General features: G+C 37.6%; 1 long non-coding RNA gene across 1 annotated transcript in view; it reads right to left on the bottom strand.

Moving 5' to 3' along the window:
* LOC139034674 (uncharacterized) overlaps positions 1-17,098 on the bottom strand; it is a 30,389-nt gene extending 13,291 nt beyond the window's left edge. The window contains exon 1 of the long non-coding RNA XR_011487165.1: positions 16,959-17,098. This is a non-coding gene — a long non-coding RNA (uncharacterized lncRNA). The remainder of the gene's footprint in view (positions 1-16,958) is intronic.
* Positions 17,099-23,077: the final 5,979 nt, after the last annotated feature.

The raw sequence follows: 23,077 nt of genomic DNA, 5'->3' as shown, positions 1-23,077 counted from the left end.
GTAGGCTGCTAGGCTCCTCAGCCCATGGGATTTCCCAGGCAAGAATACTGGATTGGGTAGGCATTCCCTTCTTCAGGAGATCTTCCTGATCCAGGGACCAAACCCACATCTCCCGCTAGGAAGTCAGATTCTTTACCGCTAAGCCACCTAGGAAGCCCCAATGTCTACATTACATTACAGCTATTTGTCTATTTAGCTTATAGTTTCTACCAAATTCTTGCTGAAGCTTGGAGCCACATCTGTTTCAACTTTAAACCAACACATTGCCTCAAAAACTGTTTTTCCCTGAAGATTTATTTGAAGTCATCAGAGTGATGTCACTAAAATTGCAACATTGGAGACCTCAGTCTCCATCCAACTTCAAGACTAAGAGGTCATCCCAAATTTCATTTTCCATTTCCCAAGTTTCCCCAAGACACATTATAGTAAAACTACTTAAATCAAAGGAAAAAAAGGTTTTTTCCAAAAGTTTCAAAGTTTTAAAACAAGAGAGAAAAAAAAATTGATCGCATACAAAGGAACACCCCTTAAGGCTATCAGAATATTTCTTAGCAGAGACCTTGCAGGACAGGAAAGAATGGGATAAATTCAAAGTACTGAAAGAAACCAGCAGCCAAGAATAGTTAACCCTGAAAAGATGTCCTTCAAAAATGAAGGCAAGATAAGGACTTTGTTAAAAAAAAAAAAATCCTGCTGAGTTCATCACCACTAGATTTACCTTACGAGAAGTGCTGAAAGAAGTTCTTCAAGCATTTTGTTGGGCTCCAAAATCACTAAGGACGGTGACTGCAGCCTCAAAATTAAAAGATGCTTGCTCCTTGGAAGAAAAGCTATGACAAACCTAGACAGTGTATTAAAAGTGGAGACATCTCTTTACCGACAAAGGTCTGTCTACTCAAAGCTACGGTTTTTCCAGTAGTCACGTAGAGATGTGAGAATTGAACCATAAAGAAGACTGAGCACCGAAGAATTAATGTTTTTGAATTGTGGTGCTGGAGAAGACTCTTGAGGTTTCCTTGGACAGCAAGGAGATCCAAACAGTTAATCCTAAAGAAACTCAACCTAGAATATTCATTGGAAGGGCTAATACTGAAGCTGAAGCTCCAATACTTTGGCCACCTGATGTGAAGAGCTGTCTCATTGGAAAAGACCCTAATGCTGGGAAAGATTGAGGGCAAGAGAAGTGGGTGACAGAAGATGAGATAGTTTGATGGCATCACACAATGGACATGAGTTTGAGCAAACTCCAGGAGATAGTAAAGGACAGGAAAGCCTGGTGTGCTGCAGTTCATGGGGTCACAAAGAGTTGGGCAAGACTTAGCAACTGAACAATAACAAAAGAATGCTAATTAGTACCACAAAAATGTATAAAAATACACAGCACACTGGTAAATGTAAGTATATTATCAGATTCAGAATGCTCTCATAGTGTAATATGGCAGTATAACGTGGCACTGTTATATGGCAGTATTAATATGGCATTTTAATAAACAGGTAAATGGCAAAAGTATGAAAAATATTTATAAATACAATAATTTATTACAGATACATAAGACACAGATGTAAATTGTGATATCAAAAATATGAAAGAGGTTATGAAAGGGTAAAATTTTTGTAGGCAATTGAAGTTAAGTTATTAGCATAGCAGAGACATATCTGTAAGATGTTTTATGTAAGTCCCATGGTAATCATAAAGTTATAACCTACAGTATATTTACAAAAGAAAAGTGAAATAAAAGCATACGACCTCCAGTAAACATGGCAAATTTGAGAACCCAGAAAGAAGCCCTCTTATATATGGTCAACTAATGGTGGGCTTCCCAGGTGGCGCAGTGGTAAGGAACCCACCTGCCTATGCGGGATATGGGGAAGAAGCAAGAGACGCATGTTCGATCCCTGGTTGGGAAGATGCCCTGGAGTAGGAAAGGGAAACCCACTCCAGTAGACTTGCCTGGAAAATTTCATGGGCCCTGGTGGGCTACATTCTGTGAGTCACGAAGAGATGGACATGACTGAGCACACACACAATGGTGACATTAGAGGCAAGAATGTAACATTGGGACAAGATCATTTCTTCAATAAATGGAGAACCTGGACAAGTTCATGCAGAAGGACAAAACTGGACCCCCTGTCTTAGGCCACTCACAGAAATGGACACAAAATGGGGCTTCCCTGGTGATCCAGTGGTTGCCATATACCCCAAAAGAGGACACGAAATGAATTGAATAATTAAATTAATTTAAGACCTGAAACAGGAAAACTCCTAGGAAAAGCAGGGGAAAGTCTTCCTTACGTGGGCCTCGACCATTATTTTTTTGGCTATGACACCAACAGCATAAAAAGAATAAAAGCAAAAATAAATAAGTAGGGCAGCATCAAGCTGAAATTCATCTGCTCAGCAAAAGAAAAATCAGCAAAGTGAAAATGCAGCCTACAGAATGGAGAAAGCATTTTCAAATTTTGTACCTGATAAGTGGTTAATATCCAAAATACAGAGAGAACTGACATAATTCAATATAAAAAATGAACAATAATTTTGAATAGAGGAACTGATTAGACAGTTTTCCAAAGAAGACATAGAAATGGCCAACAGATACTTGAAAAGATGCCCCACATCATTAATCATCAGGGCATGCAAATCAAAACGACATTAACTGTTAGAAAGGCTATCATCTAAAAGAGAGAACAAGTATTGATGACAATGTGGAGAAAAGGACCCCTGCTGCATTGTTGATAGGAATGTAAATTGGTAAAGCCAATTGGAAAACCAGGTCATTTCCTCAAAAAGTTAAAATTACCACATGATACAACAATCCTACTTCTAGGTAATGGCCAAAAAAAGAAAAAAAAAATGAAAACAAGATATCAGAGAGGCACCTATACTCCCATGTTCACTTCAGCATTGTTCATGATAGCTAAGATATGGAAAGTCCCATGGACTAAACAGTCCATGGGATTGCAAACAACCTAAGTGCCCATCAAAAGGTGGATGGGTGAAGAAAATGTGGTGCATACAAGTATGCACAACGGGTATTATCACTCACGAGGAAATCCTACCATTTGCATAGACCCGGTGGGTTTATGCTACAGAAAATAAGTCAATGAAAAACAAATTTCTTGTGTGTGGACTCTAGAAAAGATGAACTCTAGAAACAGAGAGCAGAATGATGGTCACCAAGAGTTGGGGAACAGGAGCAATGGGACGATGTTCCTCAAAAAATTGTTTAAAAGTTTCACAAACAGCTCAAAAATCTGTTTTCAGAAAGGACTTGAGGAGACTTTTCAAAAGTGCTTGCAATTTTTTCATTTAAACCCACTTTGACTCCTTCCTTGCAGGCAGATTCCTTAAAGCTGATCCACCAGGGAAGCCCTAAGTTATGATCAATATTTATTTAATGAAATGTTAATGTATAATTGAATTAATTAACCAATCAGATTGTATTTTGAAATAAAATAAAAGGGCTGAATTAGAGCTGAGAAAACCCGATTTTGACTCTAGACACTGCTCTTATTTCAGTGTTTGAGGAAAGGCTTTATAGTTTCTGAACCTCAAAAACTGTGAAAATCTAACAAGATGTTATTGTGTGAAAGCGCCCACTCATAGTGCCTGGCAACCAACAGCCCTTAAGAAAGCTTTGTGATATTGTCTTTAACTTGATACACAAAATGGCTCAGAACTATTTTATTGTGTTTTCAGCTTTTTATGTTTCTCCCACAAAGTATATATCCATTAAGCTAATTCATCTATGAAGCTGTGCACAAATAACTTGAGATTAGTTATGGAAACAAAACTGGAAAATGAGAAAATTATGCAAAACACAGATGAAAATGAGATAGGATTCTTTTCGTAGATCCTTTTATTTCCTCCAAAGTAAATTTGTCCTGTAACTATTGATCAGAATATTTATGATACATTTTTAATATGAAAATGCCATTTATCTATGTTTTATTAAAGTTATTTACTAAATATGGTATTAGTTTCCCTGGAGAAGGAAATGGCAGCACATCCAGTATTCTTACCCTGGAAATCCCATGGACAGAGGAGCCTGGTGGGCTGCCGTCCATGGGGCTGCAAGGAAGGTGGACAGGCGTGACTGAGAACACTCCCATGTATTAGATTCCTCGTCTGGTCGCTGAGTCGTGTCTGACTCTGTGACCCCAGGGACTGCAGCCCACCAGGCCGCTCTGTCCCTGGGACTTCCCAGGCAGGGATGCTGGAGTGTGTGGCCACTTCTTTCTCCAATCAGTTTCCTACGACTGCCATATCAAAGAACAACAAACTGGAAGGCTTACAAAGATAGAAATCTATTCTCTCACAGTTCTGGAGGCTAGAAGTCCAAAATAAAGTTTTCGATAAGACCAAGTTTTCTCGGAAACTCTGGATAGAATTATCTTTTGTCTATTCTTACCTTCCAAAGGTATGTCTTTCCGTGTGGCTCACTGGTAAAGGATCTGTCTGCCGATGAAGGAGACGTGGATCTGCTCCCTGGGTTAGGAATAACCCTGGAGAAGGAAACTGCAACCCACTCCAGTATTCTTGCCTGGGCAATCCCATGGACAGAGGAGCCTAGCAGGGCTAGCGGGCTACAGTCCATGGGGTTGCAGAAAGCTGGACAGGACTTAGCCACCGAGCACAGGCGTCAACTTCCAATGCAGCCATCATTGACATTCCGTGGCTTGAGGCTGCATCACTCCAATTTCTGTCTCGTTATAACATGGTTCTCTCCTCATGTGTCTATGTGTTTTCTTATTTTGTTGGATTACAGCTTATAAAAAAAGTCATCTCAATTTAATTACATCTGCTAATACCTGATTTCTAAAGTTATATTCACAAGTACCAGAGTTTAGGATCTCAACATACTCTTTCAGGGATACAACTGAATCCACAACAGACCCTTATTATACTTCAGGCAATATTGAAGGCATGAAGAACACAACAGTTAAGAAGACAAAGAAAGCAATTCTTGTAATAATGGAAATAACATCATCTTTGTTTTGGGAGAAGAAGGTCTGGTTTCCATATCTGTTCAGAACTTCCTCCTTGCATAATTTCTCCATCTTAGCCATTTTTCATTTTTTTGGAAACGTCAGTGTTCTTTACAAATTCAGCTTCCTATCAGATTTGTAGATTAGGAAAAAAAAAAAAGGTTTTTTATATGTTCAGTTGAGTAGGTGATCACCCAATAGTAGATTAAAGCTAAAAGGTATCAAGAGGACACCCACAGAATTCTCTTGCATCTGTTTAACAGATGTGGAGACACTACCCAGCTTATCACTCTGACTGTATCACAACATTGCCTAGGTAGCGACAATGGTGTGCACAGCCCTCCAATTACAGAATCAGACATGGTGCTGACTCAGTGGGCATATTGCCAAATTGGACAAAGACTTGATGCAAACAAACATCAGGAGGATGCGAATAATCATAGGGAAGAAGACTCAGTGAATTAGTGTTTGTTTCCAGTATTATTCATATTATAAAAGTTGAAATTCTGGGAGAGTTAAACAGAAAGAATAGAAAATCATATTCAGACCATTAGAGGAAATTAATACATACTTCTGAGAACATTTCAAGAAATTTGTAGAAAGAACTAATTTCTCTCTAGGTAACTTTCAGTTCCATATCCTTTTTTGTATGTTGTTGCGTGGTTTTAGGTGTGGATATAATTTACAATATTTTTCACTAGCAGCTCTATCACATACTGAGACTGGTATGTTAAGATCATTATTATTTAATGATTACTAGTGATTATGAATTTACCAATTTATCCTGTTGAATCTCTCAGATTTTGTTTTTATATTTTGAGACTACATTGTCGCATACATATTTGGGACAGTTATAATTTCTCAGCACATTAAAATATAAAATGAAATTTTGTCCTGTAAAATGTATCTCTAGTGCTACTAATATTTCTTGTCTTAAAAACTATTTTGTTTGATACAAGAAAGCTAAATCAGTTTTTTTTTTTTTAAGTTAATGTTTTCACAGTTTGTTGTGATCCACACAAAGACTTCAGTGTAGTCAATGAAGCAGAAGTAGATGTTTTTCTTTTGGAATTTCCTTGCTTTCTCTATGATCCAATGATGTTGGCAATTTGTTCTCTGGTTCCTCTGCCTTTTCTAAATCTATCTTGTAGATCTGGAAGTTCTTGGTTCATGTAGTGTTGAAGCCTAGCTTGAAGAATTTTGAGCATTGCCTTGCCAGCATGTGAAATGAGCACAATTGTATGATATTTGGAACATTCTCTGGCATTTCCTTTCTTTGGGATTGCAATGAAAACTGACCTTTTCCAGTCCTGTGGCCACTGCTGTTTTTAAATTTGCTCCATTATTGAGTGCAGCACTTTAACAGCATCACCTTTTAGGATTTTAAATAGCTCGACAGGAATTTCATCACCTCCACTAGCTTTGTTATATATTTTTCCCAGTTTTTTTTTCTTTTCTTTTTTTTCCATTTATTTTTATTAGTTGGAGGCTAATTACTTTACATCATTGAAGTAGTTTTTGTCATACACTGAAATGGATTAGCCATGGATTTACATGTATTCCCCATCCTGGTCCCCCCTCCCACCTCCCTCTCCACCCGATCCCTCTGGGTCTTCCCAGTGCACCAGGCCCGAGCACTTGTCTCATGCACCCAACCTGGGCTGGTGATCTGTTTCACCCTAGATAATATACATGTTTTGATGCTGTTCTCTTGAAACATCCCACCCTCGCCTTCTCCCAGAGTCGACAAGTCTGTTCTATACATCTGAGTCTCTTTTTCTGTTTTGCATATAGGGTTACCGTTACCATCTTTCTAAATCCCATATATATGTGTTAGTATACTGTAATGGTCTTTATCTTTCTGGCTTACTTCACTCTGTATAATGGGCTCCAGTTTCATCCATCTCATTAGAACTGATTCAAATGAATTCTTTTTAATGGCTGAGTAATATTCCATGGTGTATATGTACCACAGCTTCCTCATCCATTCGTCTGCTGATGGGCATCTGGGTTGCTTCCATGTCCTGGCTATTATAAACAGTGCTGCGATGAACATTGGGGTGCACGTGTCTCTTTCAGATCTGGTTTCCTTGGTGTGTATGCCCAGAAGTGGGATTGCTGGGTCATATGGAAGTTCTATTTCCAGCTTTTTAAGAAATCTCCACACTGTTTTCCATAGTGGCTGTACTAATTTGCATTCCCACCAACAGTGTAAGAGGGTTCCCTTTTCTCCACACCCTCTCCAGCATTTATTGCTTGTAGACTTTTGGATAGCAGTCATCCTGACTGGCGTGTAATGGTACCTCATTGTGGTTTTGATTTGCATTTCTCTGATAATGAGTGATGTTGAGCATCTTTTCATGTGTTTGTTAGCCATCTGTATGTCTTCCTTGGAGAAATGTCTGTTTAGTTCTTTGGCCCATTTTTTGATTGGGTCATTTATTTTTCTGGAGTTGAGCTGGAGGAGTTGCTTGTATATTTTTGAGATTAATCCTTTGTCTGTTGCTTCGTTTGCTATTATTTTCTCCCAATCTGAGGGCTGTCTTTTCACCTTGCTTATAGTTTCCTTTGTTGTGCAAAAGCTTTTAAGTTTCATTATGTCCCATTTGTTTATTTTTGCTTTTATTTCTAAAATTCTGGGATGTGGGTCATAGAGGATCCTGCTGTGATTTATGTCGGAGAGTGTTTTGCCTATGTTCTCCTCTAGGAGTTTTATAGTTTCTGGTCTTACATTTAGATCTTTAATCCATTTTGAGTTTATTTTTGTGTATGGTGTTAGAAAGTGTTCTAGTTTCATTCTTTTACAGGTGGTTGACCAGATTTCCCAGCACCACTTGTTAAAGAGGTTGTCTTTTTTCCATTGTATATCCTTGCCTCCTTTGTCGAAGATAAGGTGACCATAGGTTCGTGGATTTACCTCTGGGCTTTCTATTCTGTTCCATTGATCTATATTTCTGTCTTTGTGCCAGTACCATACTGTCTTGATGACTGTGGCTTTGTAGTAGAGTCTGAAGTCAGGCAGGTTGATTCCTCCAGTTCCATTCTTCTTTCTCAGGATTACTCTGGCTATTCGAGGTTTTTTGTATTTCCATACAAATTGTGACAAACCCACAGCAAGCATCACCCTCAATGGTGAAAAATTGAAAGCATTTCCCCTGAAATCAGGAACAAGACAAGGGTGCCCACTCTCACCACTACTATTCAACATAGTTTTGGAAGTGTTGGCCACAGCAATCAGGGCAGAAAAAGAAGTAAAAGGAATCCAGATAGGAAAAGAAGAAGTGAAACTCTCGCTGTTTGCAGATGACATGATCCTCTACATAGAAAACCCTAAAGACTCTACCAGAAAATTACTAGAGCTAATCAATGAATACAGTAAAGTTGCAGGATACAAAATTAACACACAGAAATCTCTTGCATTCCTATACACTAACAATGAGAAAACAGAAAGAGAAATTAAGGAAACAATACCATTCACCATTGCAACAAAAAGAATAAAATACTTAGGAATATATCTACCTAAAGAAACAAAAGACCTATACATAGAAAACTATAAAACACTGATGAAAGAAATCAAAGAGGACACAAACAGATGGAGAAATATACCATGTTCATGGCTTGGAAGAATCAATATTGTCAAAATGGCTATACTACCCAAAGCAATCTATAGATTCAATGCAATCCCTATCAAACTACCAACGGTATTTTTCCCAGTTTTAAATGGATTGCTTTTATTTTTATTATTGAGTTTTGAGAATTCTTCGTGCATTCTAGATACTAATTTTTTGTTGTTATACGTGTGGTTTGCAAATATCTTCCCACACTCTGTAACTTGCCTTTCTTTTCTCTTCAAAGGTTGTGACAGAGCAAAGTCTTCATTTTTGATGTAATCCAACTGGAATTTGTTGGGGAAGGTAATATTTTCACTGCTATAGAGACTACTAAGTACATTATAAGAAATTAAATGGTTTTTGCCCGTGATCACTGAGGGCATGAACATCTCTCTAGTGTTTTCCACGACAGCGCATCAGCTCTGTCAAACATGACTGCATTCTTAGAAAATTAGAAAGATATGAAGATGAGCAGTTAGCATACTGATGTAGGACCTCACTACATCTACCACCACAACTACCACCGTTCCTATATGGGAAGTTGGGGATCAGTTGGTGTCATTTTCAGTGATTCTATGTCTTGCTTTATTTCCTCCATCCTGTCCTTTATGAATGCAACTAGATTCAGCCACACTGGAAGGCCTAAAATCAGCCAGCACCGGGACACATTTCACTTGAGCACTTCCGGTGTTACAAGTGGTATAAATGCACTAGGTTCTTGTTGCTGTTGCTTTAGCTGGTTTTAACAGTTCACAATTGTCACTTTTATTGAATCAAAAACTACCTCCTTGTCATTTTTTTCCCTGAGAGAATGCCAAGACATAGAGAACAGGTTTTATTGTTCGGAATCAGAAGTCATGTAGTTCACACTGGGGTCTGCTGTTGGTGGGCCTATTACCAGAAGTTCAGGCATATGTGGATCCTGTCTGGTCCCTGGGCATATCAGACTGCCTCCCGGACTTTGTTCAGAGGATCTTTGGACAAGAATCAGTTCCAGGGTCTGCAGTTGGGTCCACAGAGTGAGGCTGTTATCAGGTGTATATATGGTGTGTGTGTGTGTGTGTGTGTGTGTGTGGTCAGTCATGTCCAACTCTTTGCAACCCCATGGACTGTAGCTCACCAAGCTCCTCTGTCTAGTGAATTTTCTAGGCAAGAATACTTGAATGGATTGCCATTTCCTCCTCCAAGGGATCTTCCCAACCCAGGGATCAAACCTGAATCTCAGAGCTGCATCTCTCGAGTCTTCTGCATTGGCAGGCAAGCTCTTTACCGCTGCACTGCCCAGGAATCCCCATAGACTGTGTGGCTGCTGCCAGGTCACTGGGTGGGTCCCCGGGCAGGCGGAACTGGCCCTGAACAAGTCCTGTGGCTGCTTCAGGACCAGTAGCCCAGGCCAAAGTCTGCAGGCCTGGCTCTCGAGGCACAGACATGAAGGTCCTCCATCGGTCACCAGGTGGGTGGGGTGGCTCTCTGACCACAGCTGGGACAGACTGGAGCCAAATTAAAGTACCGTCTCAGGGTTCGGTCAGACCGAGTTTGGCAGGCTTACTTCCAAGGACACTGATGGCTGTTTCTCCCGGTGGGCTTTGAGTGGGCAGACCTGCTCATGGACCACAGCTGGGAGTTGGTGGAGCTGAGTCACAACACCGCTCTAAGATCTGCTGTCAGATGGAGGCCTGTTGGCTTCCTTTCAGAGGCCCAGATAGGCGTGTCTCCCTATGGTCTCCTGGCTGGCAAGACTGTTTCTGGACTGTGGCCGAGGGACTGGAGCCCAGTGACAGGCGCCATTTCAGAATGGAAAGTGAGACTGAGTGTGGCGAGCTTGACTCAAGGGGCTTCCAGATCACAGCTGAGTGGGGCTGGAGCCAGATCACTGAAACACTCCATGGTCCATTGCACGGGCAAGGCCAAGGTCAGATGGTGTCGCTTAGTCCGCAGGAGGATGGAGCTCTTTCTTGGTCTGTAGCTGGGACCACACAGTTGGGCTCTGTTCAAACAGCCTTCCTTGGTTTTGGACTCCTCTTAATTTCACAGTCTCCTATCCAGAAACCAAGTTCCCACAGAGGTACATTTCTTCTGAGAATGGCTACCAAATTACTGTTGTTGGGAGAGGATATGAGTGAGGGGCTTCCTTCTATTTCATCGTCTTGCTGACATCACTCCCTCTGAAGGGAATTTAAATGAGAGTATCAGTAAATGAAAGAACCCAATGTAAAAACTACATACTGTATGATTCCAACTATATGACATTCTAGAAAAGGCAAAATTATTTTTACTATGATAAAAATTTTAGGGTAGAAATTGCCAGGAGTTATGGGAAAAAGGGATGAGTAGAAGAACAGAGTATTTTTAGGGCAGTGAAACTTCCTCGTGTAATACTATCAAGTTGGCCAAAAAGTACATTTGGGTGTTTCCACAAGATATTATGGAAAATCTTAAGCAAATTTTTAGCCAACCCAATATAATGATGGAGACATCTCATTATATATTTGTCCAAACCTGGAATGTACAACACGGGGAGTGAATTCCGATGTAAACTATGTACTCTGGATGATAATCATGGTCAGTGTATGTTCATCAGTTGTAACAAATGTACCACTCTGGTAGGAGACGATGATCGTGGGAGAGGCTACAAATTTTTGTGGGCAGGAAGGATATGGGAAACTCCGTACTTTCATCTTTGCTGTGAACCTAAAATATCTCTAAAAAATAAGGTCTGTTAAAAATTTCCTAGTCCAAAATTTTACATGAACTGTTTTTTCCCATTGGTGATAATAATATATTGAAAAAACTATGAAATAAACTTCTTAATATTAAATCACCCTTGCTTTTATTTTTTAACAAAACCCAACTAGATGATGCTGAAGCAATGGTACCTCAATATTAATACACTGATGAATTCAGATTATTTCTTTAGTCCCTAGGCATTTTACTGAACAACTGCTTTTCAGATTAACTTTGTTTTCCTGGGTAGGGAAATCAAATTACTGATCAATACAAAGTGTTACTCTTTATTCTTAATATTTATGCAGTTTTTTGTTTTCATAAATAATTTTATTGGTTAGAAACTTCAGAAAACATTATATAATAATAGCTATGATAATAGGATTTTCTTATCTTTTAGTTTAGTGGGATTCCTCCATACTTGTTAATATTTCATTTGATTTTTTCTGTTTATTATATGTAATTTTGCACCATAGTGTTTTTGAGCTATGCTGTTTATATCAGTATAGCTTTGAAGACACATGGAGAAGTTTTAATTTATAAAATTACCTCTCAAAAAGTATAAATAGATAAAACCTTTGGTTCTTAAATATCTGAAAGAAATCAGTAGTGAAGTTCTTTGTCCAGTGTCTTATGGAAGGTTATTGTTTTGCTTTGTTTTTGTCAGTTCCACCTATTAGGGTTTTTTTTTTTTAATTTCTTATTGAATATTTAGAGTATCTATATTTTAATACAAACATGGTTCACACTTTGGGGCCTCTCTTGTGACTAATCAGTCAAGAATCCATCAGCAATGCTGGAGCCACAGGAGATGAAGATTCGATACCCGAGTTGTGATGAACCCCTGGAGGAGGAAATGGCAACCTACTCTTGTAACAGTCTCACTGCTCTTGTAACACTATGTGTTTTAGTTAGGATCAAAAGCTAGAAGTAGTAAAGTTAAAGGCAGTAACATTGCATAAAATACAAAAATCAGGTCAGACACAAACTTTAGGGACCTACAATCAAACTGAGAAACAGTGGGGAAAGTAACATTGACAAGCTAGACTGTGGATTAATTGCAAAAGAACACACATGTTGTAACTGACATATTTATTGATCTGAGCTCTGTTTCCCTTTAATTCACTCTCACACCGCATGCTCCTAGTGTTGGGACACTGAATAGTGTTTGCCTTCACCGGTTTTGCTGTATGTACTCATATTTCAGAAGCTGTTCTTATGACTAAGCTTGAGAGTGACCTCTGTTTTATTGTGTAATAAAAACAGCGACTCAACTGTGTTTGCAATTCTTGCAAGGCCAGTATTTATAATAAAAAGTACCTTTAGTTTCTATTTCCCTCTCCTCTCTGTTGAAACATATTACTGATTACCAATAAGAGGAACCTTAAAATTTGGGGCAGAAGCTCTTCAAAACCTGTCATGTGATGGAACCAAACCTTTGAGTGGTCATCACACTGAGCCCATACCTGTCTCTTCCCCAGCTGATTCTGAAAATGACTGAATGTTTGTTGAACAGAAAGAAACTCCTTGAGTCAAGTCTTAAGAATTAATGTCATTGTGGATGAGAATAAGTCCTAAGGGGATTACCTCTATTATATGACAACTGTGGATTATCCCAGCTCCCAAATTTCATCTTCAGCATCTGAATGCAGCTGATGAACCAGAAAAGACCAAGTCCCATATATGGTCGCCATACACGCAACTGCGTATGTTATTGTATTTGGTCAAAGAACAGTTGCTCAGTTGGTAAGTTGTGTCCAACTCCACATGTCCTACTATTTGCAAGCTTCTGGACTGCAGCGTGCTAGGCATTCTGCTAACAGTAAGCATACTTATCATCTCAAGTTAGCTGACATTTACCTGAATACAAACTAGAGTTTATCAACTCATTCCACTCTATTTACTCCCTTTAATCTTAGCTCATTCTGTAATAAAATGCGAGTGCTGCTTTGGCTTCTGACAGTGATGGTAAACATAGTTTAGGAAGTAGAAGCCCTAAAATGCAATTTTGATGAATGGAAACTTATCCTGTACCCAGAAGTCCCAGGAATAAACACAAGCAAAGGAGTGCTCTGATTTTCTTAACTAGGAAATGACTAATTATACGGATTGACTTGCCAATGAATTATTACCAAACTGATAAATAAGAAAATGAGTGCATTCTTCTCTTCATCCAATGAAAGTAATTTTACTTTATTTTAGCTACCATTTTGATAAGATAATTGTCGCTAGAAGGTCAAAAACAGACCAGGCATGGGAATCATTTTAGGGAAGAAGTTTTTTCTTCACTAGCAAAATATTCCTGTGATCTTTGCTAGTTATATCCAGAGCAAACTTAACAAAGATCGTGTTTATTAAGGGTCCCTTTGGTTTATCCTAGATTATGTTTCAAGATCTAGTACTTTACTCCTCTTATTATTTCCTCTTTAATATGTTTTCCCTCATTTTAAACTCTCCATTGAGACAGCTTACCAAGTCGATTATCCCCAAACTCTCACTTTATAAGTTAAAAAAATTGTATATTCAATAACCTTAGAACAAACATAATTTATAAAAATAATAATTTGCAGTGCCAGCTCTTCGGAGGGATTTTTCCCTCCTCTGTGAATGTGTCTAATGAGAGAATGTGTATCAGGAGGGGAATATACCATTTGGGTTCCCAGATTGCTTGCCCTATTTAGCATTATTATTTTCTTAAAGTTGCAATTAGTATTAGCCTTAAGAAATGAATGAAAATTTGCGATGAATGAAAAAGTTAATAGATGTTAGTATTGTAATTAGCAAGGGTCTGATCTTGCAGGAACAGTTTTACAACCGCAGTCTTTGGAGGGCAGGCGCGTCTCCAGCCTGCCTGCCTGGAGCTCTGTGCCACGTGTGAGGGAAGGACTTCAGTGGAAAAAGGATGGATTGCCCTGCTCTGCCACTTATGATGACAGGGAATGCAAGAAAATGGTATGAAGTCTGAGTCTCATTCAGCCTCACAGACATAGTCTATCTCTTCCCCAGACAAGTGAGAACAGAATACACTGGAACTTTAAATGGTCTGTGGGAGTACACAAAATATAATTGAGATGATGTTTTTATCATAAGACACACACAAAAATGAGACTGTTAGACTGAAGAAAAGAAACATCTAAATAAGTTTCTGGAAACAAGTTACCGCTTATTTAGAGCAGAAACAACTTGAATTTCTCTTTGTGTATTTTGTCTACCATTTACCCAGAGGGTAACTTTCTCCCTGCATCAGTTCTCCATCTGAATGGCACAAGAAATGAACTACACCTGCAGTAAGAAGTAGCCAAAAAGAAATCTAGAAAGAAAGATACAAAGGACTGAGTACAGATAAGGTCATTCATATTTGTTCTAAGTGTGAACACAAAACTTTACTATTGAAAACTAAATTTAAGGCCAACAACGCTCAGTGTTGGTAATGATGTCAAGAAGTGACATCTCTTGTATACTGCGTGTGGGCATGTAAATTCTAACAATGTTCTTTGAGGGTTGTGTGGCAGGGTTACACATGTAAGGTATTAAATACAAGAATGCTATTTGAACCTGTAATTATAAGACAAAATAAATAGCCATGAGGAAACAGACATGACTAAAATAATGCATGTAAAAGTTATGGATGTTCTATCAACACTGCTTAGAATTTAAATAAATATATAAATAAAAAACAACAAGCAATAACCAACGACTAGGAATAGACTAAAAAACTAATAAATGATACGCTATATATGAGTTTAAGTATAGGGGAATTTATGCAAAATGAAAATAAAATTATAGAGAAAGAGAGTCTTTCTAATCAAGCACAAAATGGTTTTAGTTTCCTTAAGATTTAAAATGCTTGCCTGCAGAAGTGGGAAAGCACAGCAATGAAAAATGACAATCTGAGGAAGACGTATCATAATACATAAAACCAGCAAAATGTATTGATTCACTTAACATGTAAAGGGCTCTTCTGAACCAATATCAAAAACAATAAACAATCAACAGTAAGATAAGAAATGTTCGTGAACAGCCAATTTTCAGATACAGAAATGCAAGTTTTAGTAAGGATTCTTTTACCATATGATTTTAAAATTTTAGTTAAAACAACTGTGTAATACCACTCTATCACCTATCATAGTGGTGGAGTTTTTTTTAGTGATGGTACATAGTGTGAAAGTATTCCATTAAAAAAATAAAAAGTGAAAGTAAAAGAACATAAGTGGCTTCATTCCATTTTTCAGAATAGGGACTGGTAATGTCACTGTAGATCTACATGGCAATAGCTGTGAAATATTTTATTTATTTTTAAATTTTTAATTGATGGCTTTATTTTCAGAAGTTCCAGTTCTCTTCAACTTGGGAGCTGTCTTTTGAAGGGAATGTCAGATCCACACTATTCAGCAAGTTCTGTTTCTTGCATATAGAAATCTTACATAATAATTCAATTTTAAAACATCCTCTAAAGGCTTCCCTGGTAGCTCAGCAGGTAAATGATCTGCCTGCCACTCGGGAGACCCCGGTTCCATTCCTGGTTCGGGAAGATCCCCTGGAGAAGGGACAGGTACCAACTCCAGTATTCATGGGCTTCCTTGGCAGTTCAGATGGTAAACAATCTGCCTGCAATGCAGGAGACCTGGGTTCGGTCCCTGGGTTGGGACGACCCCCTGGAGGAAGGCATGACAACCAGCTCCAGGATTCTTGCCTGGAGAATCCCATGGACAGAGAGACTGAACGGCTGCTGTCCTTAGGGTCGCAAAAGTCGGACGGGACTGAAGCAACTTGGCATGCAGGACCTACCTTTAAAAATTCTTCTTATAACTTACTGTATTTTATACACAATTCCCATTTTCCTTTGCTTTCCTATATTTTTAAATATATATTTTGTATTAATCTTTCATGTGGTTTCTTTTTTGGGGAGTTTTGGCAGACCATATTTTATTTTATGGAGTTTCCTTTTCTTCCCTAAATTTCTGCCTTTCTACTCTGAGTTCTCCCCTCAAAAAGGCAATTACTTCATTACTGAAAATAATTGGGTAATTATTGCTCACATCTTTCACAAACTAAGTAGCCACATTTTTCTGGTAAGTAGCCTTCATCTGTTGGAAAGTTCTGCTACTTTTTTCTTTTTTCTTTCATAATTACGGTGATATTGCATCCAAGCTCTGCTAGTGTCTTCTTAAAAGTTCATTGTTAAATCAACAAGGACCAGCTCTTTGCAAAAGATCCCTTTGAGAAGTTGCTTTTGCTTTAGGCACCAAGTCATGTCTGACTCTTTTGCAGTCTCATGGACTGCAGCCCACCAGGCTCCTCAGTCCATGGGATTTCCCACGCGAGAATACTGGAACGGGTGGCCGTTTCCTTCTCCAGGGGATCTTCTGATCCAGGGACCAAACCCGCATCTCTAGCACAGCAGGTGGATTCTTTACTGCTGGGCCACCACAGAAGCCCATAGAAAGGTGCTTTATTAGTGTCCCAGATGGTTGATTTTCATAATTCAAGTCTTAATGTCTGAGTTGCTTCACATTCTATGTCTCCATGGTACTTCACAGAAGGTCACATTCCTTGTTTCTATAAACTAAACCCAATCTGAAAGTCCTGCTTGTTCAAAAAGGACATGGATATTTCAGTTTTGATTATACCTCTTACCTTCAGAAAGTACACATTTGTAGTGTTGCTGGAACCTACTGTGACAACCTCTTGCAGAGTCGTCTCCATTGCATTTTCTCTCCTCTTCCTCTAACGAAGCTCTTTTATCACCTTTTTAGATTTCCCCAAATTGACATGAAGTCGTCACTATTGGAATTGAAATAAACCAATACATTAACGCACTAAGCATTCACTTAAAAATTACTGAATAAAAAAATCATTTAGTAAGTGTGAGTGCTCACCATTCATCATTTTTGTAGTAAGATTTACAGTTTATCTGAGACATCTGGATCATTGTTCAATTAATATATTATCAGGAAGAATACGTGGATACCTTCTCAGACCCTGCATATTTAGGAGTGTGTATGAGTTTTATTTCCCTTCAAAAACAGCAATGTGTATGACAGGTTTTGTTTCCCCTCAAAATCTAGAAGGCCATCTCTGTTGGTTCCTTGCTTTTAATATGATGGCAGAGATGTCTTATGTGTGTGTGGCTCAGTGTGTGTTCAATTCTTTGTGACCCCATGGACTCTAGCCGGTCAGGCTCCTCTGGCCGTGGAATTCTCCAGGCAAGAATACTGCTGATTCATGTCAATGTATGACAAAAACCACTACAATATTGTAAAGTAATTAGCCTTCAACTAATAAAAAAAAAAATTAAAAAAAAAAAGAATACTGCAGTGGGTTGCCATTTCCTCCTCCAGGGGATCTTCCCGTCCCTGGGATTGAACCTACGTCTTTTGCGTCTCTTGCATTGGCAGGCACAATCTTTACCACTGTGCCACCTGGAAAACGGAAGATGTCTTTAGCTAAACTCGTTTTCTTTATTTTAAGTAGCCTAATTTGTTCTCTGGTGACATTATTTTCAAAGGTGGACAGATTAAAGTAGCTGCGTTTAATATCATCCTATTGCTGCTGTAGCCACAGAACTCCATCAAAATTGCTCCTTGTATTCTCTAGGACTTTACTGACTTTCACCCTGTCTTTACAGTCTACCAGTTACACATTTACTGGGGATGTGGGCAGGCGCCAACTAAATACCTGTGTTTATGATGTTAGCCCCCTTGGCATCACAAATTAATTCAAAGGAGATTAAACCTCAAAACATTAATGCTAACCTTTAAGGCTTTATTTTTTCCAAACCACTTTAAGTTTTCCAATTTTAATAAGAAAACAAAAACTTGAAACTAAGTTAGTCTTTACAAAAGTATTTTAGTCTCTACAAAAGTATTTATGATGAAAATATCCAGAGAATTTCTTATTTGGCCAATTATCTTACTTTTAAGCTAGTTTCAAAATATGATTATCAGATGTTCTTAACTGCTGAAATCATTATTGAAATAAACATACAGTATCTCAACATTACTCTCTTTACAAATATCAGCTCTCAGGATTTTCATGTTCAAAATCAATCTCCACACTTTACTGTCACATCTCAGGTAAAATTATACAGAAAATGAATTATTGAATACTCATTAAATCAGATTCTTCTCGTTCGTGCACTATTCACTGTTTTAATGAAATGAATAGACCTCTAGTTGCCTGAAAGAGTTATTCAGCTTCCCAAAGTGCTTGGCTTCCACCCAGAAAGGAGTTTACACAGTGACACTTTACGAGCGATAAAGTGATATGAAGAGGTCCTTATACACTCACAAGAGCACACATCTGCTAATAACTGGGATTGCTCTCAGTGTCACAGCAGCTTCTTTTGAATGTCTTCAATAGTCAAATTTTCATCTCCTTAGGGTTGACCTGCTCTCTGGTGTCATCTCCTAGGAAAAAATGCCCAGCTGCATTGTGCAGTTTGCAAAACTCACAGAAAATCTTTTTACTTTATTTTTTTAATTGGAGAATAATTGCTTTACAAAGTAGAAAATCTCCCAGGAAACTAAAAATAAAGGTATTGCACATGGTAACTTTATGACATTATCAGAAAAGCAAATTAAGAAGTTATAAACATTTTACATATCTGAAGCAGGAATATCTTAAATTGAAACCCAATAATAAAAACAACTAAATATTTACCCATGTCTTGTCTAGTAATGAGTTTTAACATACGAGGAAATGACAACCCGTTCCAGTATTCTTGCCTGGCAAATACCATGGATAGAGGAGCCTGGCAGGCTACGGCGGTCCATGGGGCCGCAAAGAGTCAGACAAGACCGAAGCGACTTAGCTCACAAGCATGGCCACATGAACGATAATCAATCACAGCATGAAATTTAGTTGAAAACAGCTTTAAGGGGTACATATTCATAAATGTAAGTCCTTTTATTGTATTTAAAAAAAATATTTATTGGAATATAGTTGCTTCATAATATTGTATTTGTTCCTATTGTACATCAGAGCGAATCAGCTGCATGTATACACATATCCTCTCTTTTTGGATTTCCTTCTCATTTAGGTCCCCACGGAGCACTGAGGAGTTTTCTGTACTATATAGCAGGTTCCCATTAGTTATCTGTTTTATGCATAGTATCAATAGTGTGTATAAATAATCCCAGTCTCCCAACTCATCCCACTTCCCGTTCCCCCCTTTGCTATCTACGCATTTGTTCTCTGCATCTGTTTCTCTGTTTCTGCTTTGTGAGATCATCTGCACCAATTTTTACTCTTCTGGTTTAGTAGGAAGTGTAACTTTTCTCTTTTTAGACTACACCTATTGACTCCAACTTCTGATTCTTGATTCTGCCATTACTGCCTTTCTTTTTAAAATAGCTCAAATTTGTTTAATTTGTTTCTCTCTACTTCATCTGGTCTTCCATATTCAAGAATGCAGAGTTATCCTTTATGCTTAAACAGCCCTGAATGGCTAGCATCTCAAGTCTTTGGGGTTTAGTGAAAGGTAGAAGAGGGACAAATCATTCTGAGTCTCGCAGGCTCTGTTAAATATTTTAGTCTTTATTCTAAAAAAAAAATAAGGCATTTATAAGAGGAATGAAAATGTACTGAAAGTTAAAGAAGTTATATGATAAGTTCTGGATCTCGAACAAATTATCCTTCCTATAGGAAATAAGTTTGGTGGTCAAGTGAGTTAATAGTTGGAGACACATTTAGAAACTCAAGGTGAATATGGGCTGACTCTTGAGTTTCTAGCTTACGGGCCTAGATCAACAGTGTATCTATTCCCTGAGCTTGGGAATTTAAGTTTATTAGAGGCAAGATTCTAGAAGATGCCATGAGTTAAAAGTACTTTGGAGATGTCTAGGTGGAACTGTAGAAAAGGTAGTTGGGTTTATAGGCTTTAACAACAGTAAAGTCTGGGATAGAGACAAACATTTGGAATTCATGTATTAAACTATAGACATGAATAAGATTGCATGGAACAAGATTGCATGAAAAGAGATTATAAAGTGATAAGAGAATAAGAGACTAAGCTTAAAATAATTACACAGTCAAGATAGGAAGATGTCTGCAATGGAGATTTAATAAATAGCCAGAGTTAGAAATAAGGAAATTTTAACATAAATTAAGCCAAGGAAAGATAAATGTATAAGGAAAAATTGTCAACAGCACCAAATCTGGCTTGAAGTTCAAAAAATGTCCATTGAATTTTGGAACATGGAAATCCATGTGTATCTCAGCCAGAACTATTTGGGTGGTGTCATAGATCATCCAAATCCTTGTAGACTACTATACAAAAATTATATATTTATGCTGGTCACAGTGATTTACCATTCAAAATAAATATTTTATATTCAGCCTTATTTCTTTGTGAACTCTGTTTGATGATGATGTTAAGTACCCTTTTTTGTTTGTTATTTCTTTTTAATGCCAAAGTTTACTTCCAACTCTTCCTTCCTCACTTCTTTCTAGCTCCTACCTAGCGTTTGGACTTCTCAGGTGTCTCAGTGATAAAGAATCTGCCTGCCAGTGCAGGAGACTCAGGAGATGTGGATTCAGTCTCTGGGCTGGGAATAGCCCATGGAGAAGGAAATTGCAACCCACTCCAGTATTCTTGCCTGGAAAATTCCGTGGACAGAGAAGCCTGGCAGGCTAGGGCCCACGGGATGGCAATGAGTCGGACACCACTGAGCAAGCGCATGTCTAGGGTTTGCTTGCTCATTCGGTTCTCTCTTCCCACTTTTCTTCGTGTTTGTAAAGATGCTTTTGAGATGATAATAATTGCTTAGAACACTACCATTGCTGCAGGATACACATACGAATGGCAGGACAGCCAATGAGACAATGATTTTTTTTTTAATTTTACCTACAGGAAATATCATTGTATTTATCATTAGTTAATAATTTATGGATGAGATTGTAGAATCCACCTTGTTCTAATAAAAATCTTAATAATTTCAGAGTCCAACTTTGAGAAGGCCCAGAATATTCTAACTCACCCAGACTTAGAACCACTGATTTAAGCAAAATTTTCCTTCAGATTTGCAATTAGGTGATGAAAAAAAGTTTGAAAATAGATGTAGTTTGAAGTGAGTATGAACAGAAAGGGTAATATTGAGTTCCTAGCGTAAGGCAGATATTGTTTTAGGTATTCATTTTATCTTTACAAGCTTCTCTTTCAGATGTATTTTACGATCTTTGCTTCAAGTCGGTAAATCGAGACTGGTTAATCACTTTTACTCAAGATGTAAAGTTAATAAATGATAGTAACAGGATTCAAATTTAGTTCACTAAAACTTCTAATTGCATGCTTTTCTCACTTTTATACTCAGTAGGCTTTTTCAAAGTTGCGCAATATTCCCAAAGACAAGAAAGTATGGATGGTTACATCAAGATCCTAATACTTCATTCAATAATTTAAATTGTAAAACGATTTCCATGGGTCAAAATCTTAAGTAATTTAATTTTGTTATATTTGGTAACTTGGTATCTGTGTATACTTTGAAGTGAAAATGGATGGTTTCCTTTTGAGAACACAGCTAACCATGGGGTTCACTGAATTTCAAATACAATGAAGTCATGAATTAAACTTTGGCTCTGAAATTACAATGTGAATTATTCCATAAGTAATCTTCTCTAGCCATCAAGTTCTAAGCATCAGTTTTTAACCTTTCAATTTCATTAATGATAGACTCTCAAAAGACAAACCTTCTAGTTGCATCATTTTAGTAACTTGTACATTTATGGTGACTAATTAATAATATAGACTTTTAATATACAACACATAAAAGAAAGGCATGTGATGCAAGTTTCCTTTTTTTAGGAAGCTTTTGTTACATCAAGATTCTGTACAAAGTGAAATCATTATTTGTATGAATCACTGTTCCCCTCAATCAGGCATTATCAATAACATGACAAATTTGGTTCATCCCTTAAGTAGAAGGTGGAGGAGAACAAAATATCTCCTCAATAGGTATGATTATTTTTGAGTTCACTTAGAGTACAATATTAAGTTGATATGATTTGAATGTTTACCTTAAGATTTAAAACTGTGGTTGTAAACGCTAAACATTGAAAAGTGTCTTCAGAAAAGAGAACAGGTGAAATTTAGGACTTTCTGAATTTTTTCTGTTGCTTCAGAACTTTGGTGATTCATGCAGTAACGTATATCTAGATTTTCCATATTTCCCATACTGAATAGAAAATAAATGGTTTCTGAAACTTACTAAATTTAAATAGTTAATTTTTGTTTTATAATTTAGAATAATAAACTCAAGAGGAATTCATAAACAAGGCTTCCATAAGTAAAATTTATATTACATTCCTGAAACTCATGACTTTTTGAGCAACAATAGGTCATTTAATTGCTTCTGTCTTTGGAATTTGAATAATTCATTATTTTTCGGTCATAGGCATAAGCAGTCACCTAACCACATACTCTTATACATGTGTAAAGCATGCTGTTTCCTAAGTGACAAACAGTAATCATGTGTTTAAGCTGTATTGTAAATTATTATGAAAGTGTTTAAAATATGCTTATAGTAAAATATACTTAGTTTCTATTTTTGCCATTTTAAAGTGAAGCTAAATCTTTCAGATTAGGAATGATTTTACCTTTAGGGTCTATTACAATTTATGACTTCACTCCACTTCTTTGTTTTGTTTTCCTGTTCCCCAGTTACTTTAAGGAATGTGAATCTCAGTAAGTTACATTTATTTTGAAATAAAAATATAGCTCAAAACAAGTTTCATTGCCAGTGGAAATTTTCTAAAGG

Source organism: Odocoileus virginianus, chromosome 4 (genome assembly GCF_023699985.2).
Source record: "Odocoileus virginianus isolate 20LAN1187 ecotype Illinois chromosome 4, Ovbor_1.2, whole genome shotgun sequence".
NCBI lineage: Eukaryota > Metazoa > Chordata > Mammalia > Artiodactyla > Cervidae > Odocoileus > Odocoileus virginianus.
The sequence above is the reverse complement of the archived record's forward strand: the minus strand, read 5'-3'. Positions and strand labels throughout refer to the sequence as shown.